Source organism: Argentina silus (assembly GCF_951799395.1).
Source record: "Argentina silus genome assembly, chromosome: 15".
Taxonomy (NCBI): Eukaryota; Metazoa; Chordata; class Actinopteri; order Argentiniformes; family Argentinidae; genus Argentina; species Argentina silus.
In genome coordinates, this window is record NC_139669.1 from 13,154,563 (window position 1) to 13,168,553 (window position 13,991).

Consider the following 13,991-nt stretch of genomic DNA (forward strand, 5'->3'; position numbering starts at 1 on the left):
GCAGTCTCTCTGTGACTGCTTGTGCCACTTATTCTTATAGAAAGTCTTACATTTGGTGATTGTGATGTATAGTTGTTTCACTTTAGACTAATGTACTTATTGTTAGTGGCTCTGATAAGAGTGTCTGCTAAATGACTCAAATGTTAAAATGAAGATTGGGGTAGAGGACGACACAGTGTTATTTTATGGAGAGAGAGAGAGAGAGAGAGAGAGAGAGAGAGAGAGAGAGAGAGAGAGAGAGAGAGAAAGGGGGCGAGGGAGAAAGAAAGAGAGAGAAAAAGGGAGAGAGGCGGTCCGGGGGGCAGGAGGTCTGCCCCTGGTGGCCTGATAGTGTAAACATGGGAAATCTTTCCATAATTTCCTCAAGATTAGAGCACATGACCACAGCGAAAATCCCTGAAGAACTTCTCCAATTCTCCCCAGCAACCAAGCCCTATAACACGCAAACAGAAACCGAAAAAGAGGGGATCAAATGAACCGAGGATAGAGGGAGAAAAAGGTTATTTCCGCTCTGTACGTTCGTCCACAGGGATGCCGTGATGTACACAATCTAGGACTTCCCCCTCAGGCTAGCTGGAGCCATCTACCGAGCCATGAAGAAGAAGAAGAAGCCCTTTCAGAGTTGACGTGTGAATCCGGCAACGCCTCAGTACCAGGAATTGGTTGTGAATCATGTGTGTGGTTTGGAGTTACTCTAGAGTTCAGGTTGTGAATCATGTGTGTCGGTTGGAGTTACTCTAGAGTTCAGGGTTCAGTCCAGCTCCCTCTCCCCAGACACTCATTCTGTGTCTGTAGCCATAATGCAGCAGCAGCCCACGACTTGTGAAAGCAGAGCCCACCGACTGGACCAACCAGGGGAGGCTGGTGGAGGTAGAAACCGGAAGACGGGGCTTGCATGGAACGGAAAGGTGTTTGATACCAGTCCCGATTCCATTCCATGCATCACCGTGAGCCTCTCCTCCGATCGGACCTCCACCAGCGGTCCCCTGCTACACACAGTACCTTCAACCTCCTTTCGTTGGAATTACAGCGTGACGTCGGACGTAAAGACGATGTCTAATTCTAACCGTCCAAGTAAAGTTGATGAAGCGGATGTTCAACAAAAAACGTTATCGTCTATTGCACATGCTGTATATGTGGTCATGTGGTAACTTCTCTCTTCTATCAGAGAGCAATGTGGGACTGAGCAAGGCTATTCAGAGACGTGCATAGCATCACATCGCATACCCAACCCCCTACCACCCCCCCACCCCCACCCCGCCCCAACCCCCACGTTGTTAGTACCTACCTCGCCATGCCCTTTTTTGGGAAACAGCACCTGCCCTTCCATACATCTGTGCGTGTCCCTGAGGCCATGAGTGTGGTGTCGTCAGCATTATGCCGCAGCCTACTGTATGTATTATGTAACATGCATTAAATATAGCATGCAGTATACACTATTTTCAGTATTACTAAGTCCCGCAGTACTGTACATGTATCTAACTGCTGTGAAAAATGTATTATATACGGTAAGTATATGGTATGAAGTATGTATTATGCAGTGTGTATGTGCTTTGCAATATGTAGTTTGCAGATTGCCAGGAACAGGGACCAGACAGAAGGTGTGTGTCATCATGGCATCATCCAAGCCGTGTGCGCTAGTCTGCCCCAGATACCCCAGGCCATGGCACCGGGGACACACTACCTTTCACTACCTTGCACTTCCATATTTAAATACCAGAGACAATCTTCCTCAGAATTTTGATAGTCTGAATCAAATTACATCCACCTTATCAGTTCTCTTTCGATGAGATACGTGCCTGGGAGACTGCAGTACAACGTGAGGGAAGTAAAACTAGTGACCAGAATAACCAAGAGGACAAGGGAGTTTTGGTTGTTGCATTACTGAAGCTATTACTGTTTTTTTTTTTTCATTTCCTAAGTACTGTTTGAACAGTGGGACTTAAAATCACCTTCATGTCACATTACAAACCTTGTTGATAACTTATCTAGACCTCTAATCACGAGAATAAACAAGAGATTTAAGTGAAGGTGGTATACTGTGTCTCTCTGTGTGGAGGGGTGTTAGCACCAGCAGGTCCCAATGGTGGCACCATCAGTCCACATAGACTGCGTCATTAAATGACCAGGAGGCAGGGACCGGAGGTGGGGGAGTGGAGGGGGCACAGCAGGACAGCTTGGCCCGGGACCATGACGCCAGCCGAGAGCCGTGCCAAACCCACCTGCCCTCCTTGTCCTCCTTGCGGTGAGACGGACAGTGACTAGGAAATATTTGCATTCATTATCTTATCTGAGACAAGAGAGAGGCTAAATCAATCTGGCGATAAGACTCTTACAACGGGGCTTTGAGGACACGCTGCATTATTGCACTTCAAGGGGGTTGTAAAGCAATAAAAGTTGTTGTTTATTTAGAAAGGGTTGTAACTGGTAAGTGGAGCTCATCAGGTATTGCATCAGTTTAAAGGTCTCCAGAGTGAGTGGGAGTCCAACTTGCTCCCAGTCAGGTGATTTGTTGTTGTTTATTTATCACTCTCTGTTGTTAAATGTCACTAATTAAGAGCTGTAAAGGTATCATTTGGTAAAAGTGAAAGGAAGCATACTGTAAACTCATGTCATAAATCAGAGGTGAATTGAGGTCGGACAAAGTACACAGGATACTAAAAACATTCATGCTGTCCTGTAGTACTATCCTTCATCTCATAATCAATGAATCAATATCCAACTGATTTAGGTACAGAATCGTCAGACACTTTACAATGTTACAATCTGTCGGAAGAGACTACTACCTGGACATTGTACTGGTTTATTGTAACCATCACAGCTGGATAGTTTTTTTACTATGTCAGCAAATCACTGTCAGATCGTCTCACGCCTGGAACGGTTTAATCCAGGCTTGAGAAAAGGATAGAGTTTTTTTTATTTTATTCCCCTTCTGCTCTTTATCCATTTAATAGTCCTCCAGGGCCGTATGGGGTCAAAGGTCAGCCAGCATGTTCTTACAGAGGGGAGCGAGAAAAGCATCTGTCAGCAGCCGAAGCACAGCGCGCACCTCTCTCTCATGTCTCAAGGACAACTGCCACTGACGAAGGTTAGTTACACATGAGTGGACCCAACATTCCAGGGGTGTCGCTCCATATCTACCAGTCAGCTGCCCAGGGAGGGTGGGGGGGAGGTGACCTCTAGGCAACATTTACATTTAACACACACAGCTCTCTCTCTACACTTCAAGGGGACTGTTATTGGAGCTTCCGACCGTGCACTCTCCCTCTCTCTCTCTCTCTCTGCGTGCGTGCGTGCATGCGTGTAAGTATGTGTGTGTGTGTGTGTGTGTGGGGGGGGGGGGGTTCTCTCTCCTTGCAACCATCAATACGGGAAGCACCCTAGCCCCAACCCCTGTGTTCCTAGCTGTTAGCTGTACGATCGATGGCCACTTTTACACACATGGAGAGGAGGGGGAATACTGGCCATGATAAGCTCCCATCTAATTATCAGCAAGGCCATTTCAAGGCCACTTGCTCCCCTTTTCTATACTGAAGCTTCTCCTTGAGGATTAATATGCATTCCAAAGGGCTGTGCTTACAACCAGGAAACCCTGTGAAGTGGAATACATTGTCGATACACAATTGTAGACACAAAAGTAACATGTAATTCATTCATTTCTTCATTCATCCATCCATCCATTCAGTCATTCATTCATTGTTGTCCTGAGACAGTAAATTATTCAGAAACTGCCAAATGTCCCTTTCATTTTATCAATACCTTCCCACCTCTCCTGAACGGGGACTTATCCAACTGACCTGGCAGTAGTTTTCCTATCAAACGCCCCTCCTAGTCTAGTCTAAGCCAGAGTGCTACAACTTCCCGGGCTATTTTGACAGTTGGATCAGAGGAATTCAAAACAAGAGTGCCGAGTTCTCACTGAGCACGCAGCCACGTCCCCCTCCCAGGCGCCACCCCCAACCCCCCCCCCCCCCCCCCCCCCCACACACACACACACACACCCCTGGGCTCAGTTCTCCCCGCCACTGGCTCTTGTTTTCATAACGGCATGTAAAGGTTATGTCTGCCTTTGTTTGTTTAACGTACACACACGGATGATATGGAGAAAAACAAAAAGGGCCCTCCCGCCACTTTTAACCCTTTCCAGGTGTGAAAGGATGGGGCACTGGGTTGAGTGGGACCTGGGGGCGGGCCGGGGGGGGGGGAGGGTGGATGGGGGGGCTATGGCAGCTGTGCTTGTGTTGGGGCCAGCACGGTGACCCTCTCGGCGGGTCAGCGTGTGAGTACGGGACCCTGACTCTGACCCAGCGGTGTTGTTGCTCAGCCAGTGTTCAGCACGCCCGGGGGGAGTATGGGCAGTCCGTTATTTACCTTTACCATGATCCTCCACCTGCTCTGAGCGAGCGGGCCCTTATCTGGAGAGAACCCTGTTGTGTATAGGACTCTGCAGTCCTGGCTGCCCACACACACAGTACTGTATATATAGTATACACACACACACACACAGACACACACACACACACACACACACACACACACACACACACATTTCGTTATGAACAGCACACACACACACACACACACACACACACACACACTTCGCCTTTAACAGCATACATACACACACACACACACACACACACACACGCACACACACACACACTTTGCCTTTAACAGCATACATACACATACACACACACACACACGCACACACACACACGCACACACACACACGCACACACACACACACAGACACACATACACACACACACACCACACACACACACACACACACACACACACACACACACACACACACACACACACAGCAGGTGACTGACAGATGCACTCTCTTTAGATGGGAACATAAAACGACATCACTCAGGTAATATGAGAAGACTACACACACACATCCCCCACACAATGGATCCCCATCAATGTCAGTAGAGTAGCATGGTTTACTATAATACACCACAAGTGAACGTCATTTTTTATATATTGTATATAACAACAACAGAAATAGTCTACACTGTGTTTAAGGCAGATTTAAGGATAGTGTTCTTCTCATACAAGCGGTATTTTGTTTAAAGTTTAAACAGCCCAAAGTGCATGTAGCTAGGGCTCCGGACTGGCTGCAGTGTAACAGAGTGAACGGGGGGGTGAGGGGTCTGTGAAGGGGGAAGGGGGGTTGGGGGGAGGGGAAGGGGGAGGGGGGGGAGAGGGGGACACACACCAACCATGCACATTGTGATCATGCGATCTGACTAGTCTGGAAATAGCAGTGTGTCACAAAGGGAAATGGACACCACACAGTGCACTCTGTGGTATGGTGGAAATACAACTCTCAAAGGTGAACCTCAAACCTCCCCTTTTAATCAGCATCATTACTGGGCCTGGCTGTCTGGCAAGAGAGAAGGAGAGAGGGAGAGAGAGAGAGAGAGAGCGAGAGAGAGAGAGAGATTGACAGAAACAGGAACATAGATGATGGGTAGAGGCACAGAGAGGGAGAGGGAGTGAGAAAGAAAGAAAGAAAGAAAGAGAGAGAAAGAGAGAGGTCTAGCGGTTGGTGCAAGGTTAGAGATAAGAATAGATTTGGTCTCTGAATGATTTATTAGCCGTCCACGCTCCAGCCTATTGGTCCAGAAGAAGACACATACAACTCCAACTACATCACGGCACCTGGTCCACACATGAACAAAACATTCATAAGCAAACTATTGACACTAGACGCAGGAAGACAATCTCCAGCGCCACCAGAGTCCATGTAGAGTAAACACGGTTGTCCCACACGACTAAGGAAATAACACAGTTACCATGGTCAGCTGATACTCTTTGGTCGTCACTATCTGGCCACGCTGCTAAACAGGAAGTGCAACTCTTTCTCTGGAAATGAACGGCAGAGTTATAAACAGGTTCTAATGGTTTGAGAACTGAGGCTGCTGTGCGCATGTAAAATAATATGGGCAGGGAGGAGCTTTTCCTGGATTAATCATCCTCTTATTATCAAAGGTGAAGCGGGACTTATTTCTGTACAAAAAAACAAGCTTAACTCTCAGTTAAAGTCTTAATGAGCTTTTCAACATGTGTTTATCATCTATCCAAATGCACTTATAATGTAGGACTTGGGCTCCTTTCAGGACAGAAATATGCAGATTATTGCGATCAATATTAAAAATAATAAATTTACATGAATCATGTTTTAATAGAATCAAAGCCCTGCTGAAGGTCAAGAATATCCTGCTGAATTGAGGAGGCTCAGGAGTAGACAACAGTATAATCCACATACAGATGCAATTTATAGTTGTTCAAGGACAAACCAACATTATGTATGTAAATGGTAAACATCAGTGGACCTAAAATTGAACTTTGTGGAACACCTTTATTAACATTGAGAAAACTAGACTGAACTCCATCTACTAAAATACATTGAGCCCAATCCTGCAGGTAATTGAAACCAATGAAACCAATTACATACCGACTGATCCAACCAATGGCAGATAACCTCTGTAATAGGAGGCCATGATCAACAGTATCAAAAGCCTTAGAGAGATCAGAGGGATACACAATGCGGTTTCTTATCCATAGCAATCACAATGTCATTTATTACAAGGGAAGCGGCAGAGATGGTCCAGACCTAAAACCTGTGCACATTTACAATGCTATTAATTGATAAAAGGACTGCATCTGAGAGTTGATCAGGGACTCCATTATTTTTGCTACCCAAGAAAGCCTTGAAATAGGGCAGTAATTATTCAAGTCGCTGGGATCACCTGCCTTGTGAAGAGGGAGTACATTGGCCACCTTCCATACTTTGGGAATGGTACCAAAGAGAATTGTCGTGTTAAAAATATGAGCCAGGGGTTCTGCTATTATAAGGGCAGAGAGCTGTAGGAGATACAGATCAGGTATATCAGCCCCTGCAGACTTTTTAACATCAATCTTACACAAAACTGCTCTCCTCTCCTCTCCTCTCCTCTCCTCTCCTCTCCTTCCCTAGCCAATCCAGAACACAATGCCCCTAAATCAGCTAACAATAGTACAGTCACAACCAGCAGTGCACAGCAAATGGTGTCAGGTCATCCGTGCGACCTCTGAGATTTCACCTTTGATCTTATTGGCCAGAGTGCATGCACCTGTCATTCAAGGGGGCCACGCAGTGTGGTGCTGTCAATCAATGGGGGTCCATAATCCTAAAACACATGTACTTTGACCTCAGTTACTTCCACACATGTGCTGCTCACTGATCAAAGGGCATGAACAATCTCCCTGACAACAGATAAATGACAGGACAAGTACATTAGCACATTAATACATTAGGTATTAGCAGTGCAAAGGTAAAGTCCAGCAGTAATAATTAATAAGTCGGGTACCTACAGTACACACTAATATAACGCCTGTAGTCATAACAGCAACAATAGGCTTGCACACATATGTTGCTTTATTGTGAGTACACGTAAAACAAACACATTCATGCATGTCTACAGGTCAATCACAGAGAGAGACACAAACACATAGACACAAACACATAGACACAAACACACACACACACACACATACACATGCACACACAGTGTAAGTCGCTATATTGTGTCACTTCATGTTTTCCATGCCATCGTAAAATGCATGTGTTAAGACCTTAGACATGACAGACTTCTGAGGCATGTCTTGTTGTTTTAGTTGTGACTCATAGATTCATACATCTCCACCCCTCAGCCCTCAAACCCACATACCTTCCCCTTTCTCTCTCTCTCTCTCTCTCTCTCTCTCTCTCTCTCTCTCCCTCTCTCTCTCTCTCTCTCTCCCTCTCCCTCTTTCCCTCCCTTTCCCTCTTTCTCACTTACACTATCTTTCCCTCTCCTTTTTTTTTTCTCTCTCTCTCTCTCTCTCTCTCTCTCTCTCTCTCTCCCTCCCTCCCTCCCCATCTCCCTCTGTCCCTCTACTCTGCTGAGTGGTTAGAGTGGGCGGCAGGCAGCGCAGCGATGACTGAGTCACAGCATAACAAGCAGAAGAGCACCAAGCCGAAATCCCGATGACTAATGGAGGCCCTCTGAGAAGCCCTGGTCTGGTCTGCTCCAACCTTTTAAAAACTGTTTTGAAAATTGCAACTCTCCACCTGCCTCACCTAGCACAAATCTAGAGCAGCATTCCTCATAAGAGCAATCCTATTTATTATTGAGCAGCAGGGCTGGCAGCTCAAGGGTCAATGGGGTCATTGCATCAATAGCTCTGGCATAGACACAGCCCACGGTCAAAAAACAGTCAGGAGGAGCACTCAAAATCTCTGGTGTTTAAGAGTGGCTTTCTAAAAAACTCTGTTTTTTTCCACCTGTAGCTAGCTACGGTGGACTTAACCCTAATGCTTAAAAGGGAAGGAGTTTTGTAGCCAGCAGACTAAAGCTCAATGTTTTGGGTAGAACAGGAGGTAGGAGTTAGTAAAGCGCCATTGACTGGCTAATATTAAACTCTCTCCTTGTCTCCGACTTTGATCCTTAGGGGTCAATGTTTATCTCAAGGAAATAATCTTTGACAAATTCGGCGGAAAGGATTACAAGACTTTGCGTTATCGGGCAAACAACATCTCCCACCCATGTTAATGGTTTGCCTTGCACCAAAGTGCAGCCGTAAGTAAATACAACAGCTTGCTGACAACCGGCCACACCAAGGGCGTACAAGGAGCCAAACGGATCGCCTCACCACAAGAACGGCTGGGTAAACGAAGAATAGGAAAAAAACAGTGCAGGGTTTAAACATTAACCCTTCCGTGTTACAGATTTCCAGGGAAAACTTCGCCTGAAATTGTACAGTACAGGGGATAACATCAGAGCTGCATGCTCTGGGTTGATAGCTGCTATCAGGAAATAAATCACATTGGACAGTCTGTGACATGCCAAATGTTTGATAGCATGTGATATGGTATCTGGTTTCATAACACAATACACCAAACTGGGTGGGATTACGCTAGCTGTCAGCAGGACGGCCATATGGGAGGATCAACATCTGCATACATGCTTTATCAGATTAGTTCTTACTACTGACCAAAAGATTTAATAACAGTCTCGATGGAAGTCTGTCATTGTATTTCTGCCGTAAGGTTCGGTTTAAAGTTAAGCACCTTACCGTAACCTTTGAACCCTAACTCCTATTATATATATATAACCTTTGAACCCTAACTCCTAAGCTATTCTGTACCAGCGAAGGTGTGTCTGACTAAGCAAGGCAGCCCTCCTATCGCTTTATGTGGTGTTGCTTAGTCAGGCTTATTTTGTCCTTGCAATTTGTGGTGGGGAGCAGATGGGTGACCATGGTGTGTGACACTGTGTAATCATGGGAGAAGTAGTCTCTGTGGAGTAGGTTGGGTTCTGCTTGTGGGGCTGGACTATAGCAGGCAGGCAAGCAATGAGTCAACCAACCGTGGCTGTCCCCCCTTTCCATCCATTATTCAGGTCCTGAGGGCGGCCCTGCTCCATCTCCCGGGATTAAGAGCTCAGAGCTGACGAGCGCTATCTTCCTGCTCTCATACTGGAAAGGATGGGATGGGACAGCAAAACACTGGACAGGATGGGATAGGACAGCAAAACACTGGAAAGGATGGGATAGGACAGCAAAACACTGGACAGGATGGGATAGGACAGCAGAACACATCAGAACACATAAGTACAGTACAGCACGCTACAACCCACTACAACACAACCCAACACAACACACTACAACCCAACCCAACACACTGTAAACCACAACACAACACAACACAACACAACACAACTCCACACAACAACACACCTCAAGACATGACCGCAGACCCCAACATCACAGTAGACACCCAAACAATATAGATGTCATTGCCTGTGTCAATGCACACAGGACCAGAACCATGCATGTCTAGAACCATACAGGTCCAGAACCATGCAGGGCTAGAACCATGCAGGACCAGAACCATGCAAAGTTTAGAACCATACAGGACCAGACATTACACAGCATTACAGCACCACAGAATGGTGCAGTCAGTAGGGTCCAACAGCCAGTGCAGCACAATAACAACATGGCCCCATGCCTAGGGGATGATCAGGTCAGCATAGCCATTAACCCTGATAATGCCCTACCAATACCAAGAGTATGGAGCTGAAGAGCAGATGGCAATACCCTAAAGCCTGTACACATAATTCAATATTGATCTAAATAGTATATCTGGGATAGCTAGATATACAGTAGCTATAACCTGAGCACCCATCTATAATTTGTTTACATGTCAGACAGAAAGATCTGGGAGATAATCCTGGCTTTGCCAAAGGGATATAGATAGATAGATAGATAGATAGATAGATAGATAGATAGATAGATAGATAGATAGAAAGATAGAAATTAAGGCGTTACAGCAGCTCACATCACAAACAACAACAGAGAGCGGAGAATGACGGTTAGCACAAAGGCGTATTTAATAATAATAAGGGATAAGGGAAGGAGGAGAGTAAGGGTAATCCAGAGAGTAGTCGAGGGCGGGTCCAGGGTCGGTAGGGGGAGGTCCAGTATCAGGGGAGGGGAAGGAGCCGTGGGCACTGGGAGGGGGCTAGGTCCGTGGGACAGGGGTAGAGGGTTGAGGAGACGAAGGGGCTAGGTCCGTGGGAGGGCGAGGAGAAACACAGGAGACAAGGGGTAAGACAATGACAAGGAGACAATGACAAGTAGGGCGTTGATTGGAGATGGGTTGCAGGTACGTTGATTGGGGATCGGGTCCAGGTGCGCTGTCAACTGGGAGGAGGACGCTCCAGTGATGACCGCCGCGGCCTCGAGGTGGTACCAGAGGGTTGGTTAGGAGGGGGAACCGTAACAAGAACAATCCAGTATCGCCCATCCTGGCTCTGATCACCCTGATCAAGTACATTCTTAAAAAAAAAAAAGTTATAGTTAGTACCAAAACATTTTTTTTTTTTTTTTTTGTTCCTGTAGGGGAACCATTTGAAGAACCCTTTTGGATTCCATGTTAAACCCTTTCCACAGAGGGAATGAGGAATGGTATCAAACACAATCACAAATCATGTTTGAGGCCATTCCTCATTCCATTCCATGCATTAGAAAGAGCCTGTCCTCTGATTTCTACCTCCACTGGCTACAGCACAGTACAGTACTGCATAGTAGGGGACAGTACATCAGTCTGCTCATCTGCAGTACAGGAGAGAGAGATCTTCCTTGTAGGTGATACAATAGGTGTGTTTTTTATTCCATGATGTCTCGCACATAAGGCCAGACATTTAGCGTAGGGCTCAACCCTGGGAGAAACCTCTACTACTCACAGTCAACGAGGGTTCAGAGGCCCCAGACAGGACAGAAACTCATGTTTAATAAAGGAGAGAAGCAGCAGCCTAAATTGAGTCTGAAAGTGAGCCTTAAAACAGCACACAGCCTGTAGTGCTGTTGCAAGATGGATGGAGGACCACAGAGTTGACCAGGGGACACACTTCATGATATATAGAACATCATGAATAAGCATCGCACTGCTTCCTGAAGGTGGAGTTTCGGAATGAAGATACACTTTACATGAGTTTAAAAGACCACTCCACTTTACTCTACTCTACTCTACTCTATTCTACTCTACTCTACTCTACTCTACTTTACACTCTTTATTTGTCTATACTATTTAGGGTTTTTTATTTGTCCCTGTAAGAGAACCTTTTAGGGGTCCATGTAGACCCTGTTGGGTTTCACCCTGAAGGGTTCTTCAAAGGGTGCCCCTACAAGGAAAAATGAAGAACATGTGTATAGTACAGACTAGAAATAGAAACACAGTAGTATTTCTTGATCAATATCTCAGGGATGTTACACTGCTATGGCCATGACAGAGACAGTGTGGGATGGACAGTGGAACAGAGGGAGAGAGAGAGAGACAGAAAGATAGAGAGAGAGAAAGATAGATAGTTAGACAGAGAGATATAGACGTAGAGAGAGAGAGAGAGAGAGAGAGAGAGAGACACACACACAAATAAACCCCCCTGTGGCTAGTCGGCCCTGATTGCTGCCGATCATGATGTAATCAAATCAGGATTAAGGCTCTTTATGGAGGCTTTGTTGTAGGACTCTCTCTCCCCCATTGACTGAGCGTACAGTACCTGACTGCAGAGAGGATGACAAGTGGTGTGTGTGTGTGTGTGTGTGTGTGTGTGTGTGTGTGTGTGTGTGTGTGTGTGTGTGTGTGCGTGGGCGTGGGCGTGGGTGGGTGGGGGGGATGAGTGCCGGAAATGCTCACGCTGGGCAGTAATCTGCATAAACCCCCCCCCCCCCCCCCCCGACAGTATGCGTGCTGGTCTGGTGAAAGCCAACCAGGTCCTACTTTTAAACTCTCATTGGGATGACACAGCTTACTGTCGTCTCATGACCATCAGAGTGACATTGTGCTGCATTACGCCACCCCCCCACCCACCTCCCCACACCACCACCCCACCACACCACACACACACTCTTTCGATGTGGAGGTTTTCTGAAATGACAGCAATAAAAAGCATGTCGTTTGTTGTTTCAATTTGCTCCGTGACAGTCCTAAATGGCCTTCTTTGATAGGCCAGACAATGAGATAGCGGAGGAGGGAGATAAATGTCCTCAAACTGAGAGAAAAGAAATCCTGTATAGAGTTGCTTTCTGACATTTCAAAAGGTTGCTCTGAAAACAATATACTTGGAGGAGGCAGTCTATCTAATGTTGCCCAGAGAGAAGTTACACTGTACACTAGGGTTATGTGACATGGGAAAAATGTATTTTAATATTTGAAAAGCATATCAACAAAAGGTATGCTTGATGTCCTTGTTAGGCACAATGGAAGCACTGGAATAGTCTCTGAGGTGCAAACGACACATACTGGGGTTAGCTAAATCAAAAACACCTCAAGTACTGTATTTCAAATATTTGAAACACTTTCTAATTTATTTTTTATTACTCAGGCCTGGTGAAGTGCCAGTACAGAAAACGACTATTAATAAGATCCTGAGGAACATTCATGTCTCTCCACAGTGTGAGGCCTTGAAGATTAAGAAGATGAAGATTAATACCCACAATATTATTTATTGATGTTAATCTAGCAGTTGAAGGGAAAGAGAACACCACACTCCCCCTAGTGGAGGCAGATGGCTATGACGATGTGTTTGGAATCCAGTTGAAAGGTTGTCAGGCAGTAACACTAACCCTGATTCACTCCCAGCAGTGGCAGCAGACGGCCGGGCAGGGAGGGGAGCAGATGATGCCCTACAGATCATCACTGTTTATGTCCTCACAGTCAACTCTGCTCTTACACACACTGCTCTCTAGAAAGGGAAACACACACAAGCACACACGCACACGCATGCGCACACACACACACACCCCACACACACACACAAACTAAGGCTACCTTGCTAGCCAAGCAAGGAGATGTTTGGGTTTGGGTATTCCATGGAATCACTGAGAGGTGTTTAGACTTTGTAAAAACAAGTCTGGATTCAAATATTTCTGCAGTGTGGTTTATGAACGTGTTCCCCTTCTTGAAGAAGGCCTTGTTTCAGACTCTTTCACGACTGCACATAGTTTTACGCTTTTCTTCCCAAGTACCTGCCCACTATTTTTGTTGTGTTTTTGCTGATAAATACTATGCCACCTTATGTTATTCTTTGTATTATTGTTATATTGCATTGCACTGTTTTATTATTTGATTGTTGAATTGTTGAGGAGCTAGCTTGACCCTAAGCATTTCATTGCACCGTCTACGGCTGTATTCTGTGTATATGATAAATAAAGTTGGATTTGATTATGATTTGATTTACCTGATCCAACTTGTCATATAAATCACTCCCACATAGTAGATAAGCACCTTTTCTAGCACAATTGACTACCAAACTCACCTTGTTGTGGGTGGTTATGATCTGCAGTGTTGATTGTTTACACTGACAACATTGTTTACTCTCACGGGTGCAGTAAGAGTGTTTACATGTAAAGCATATTACAGCCGACTCATAACAATAACTCCTTCTGTG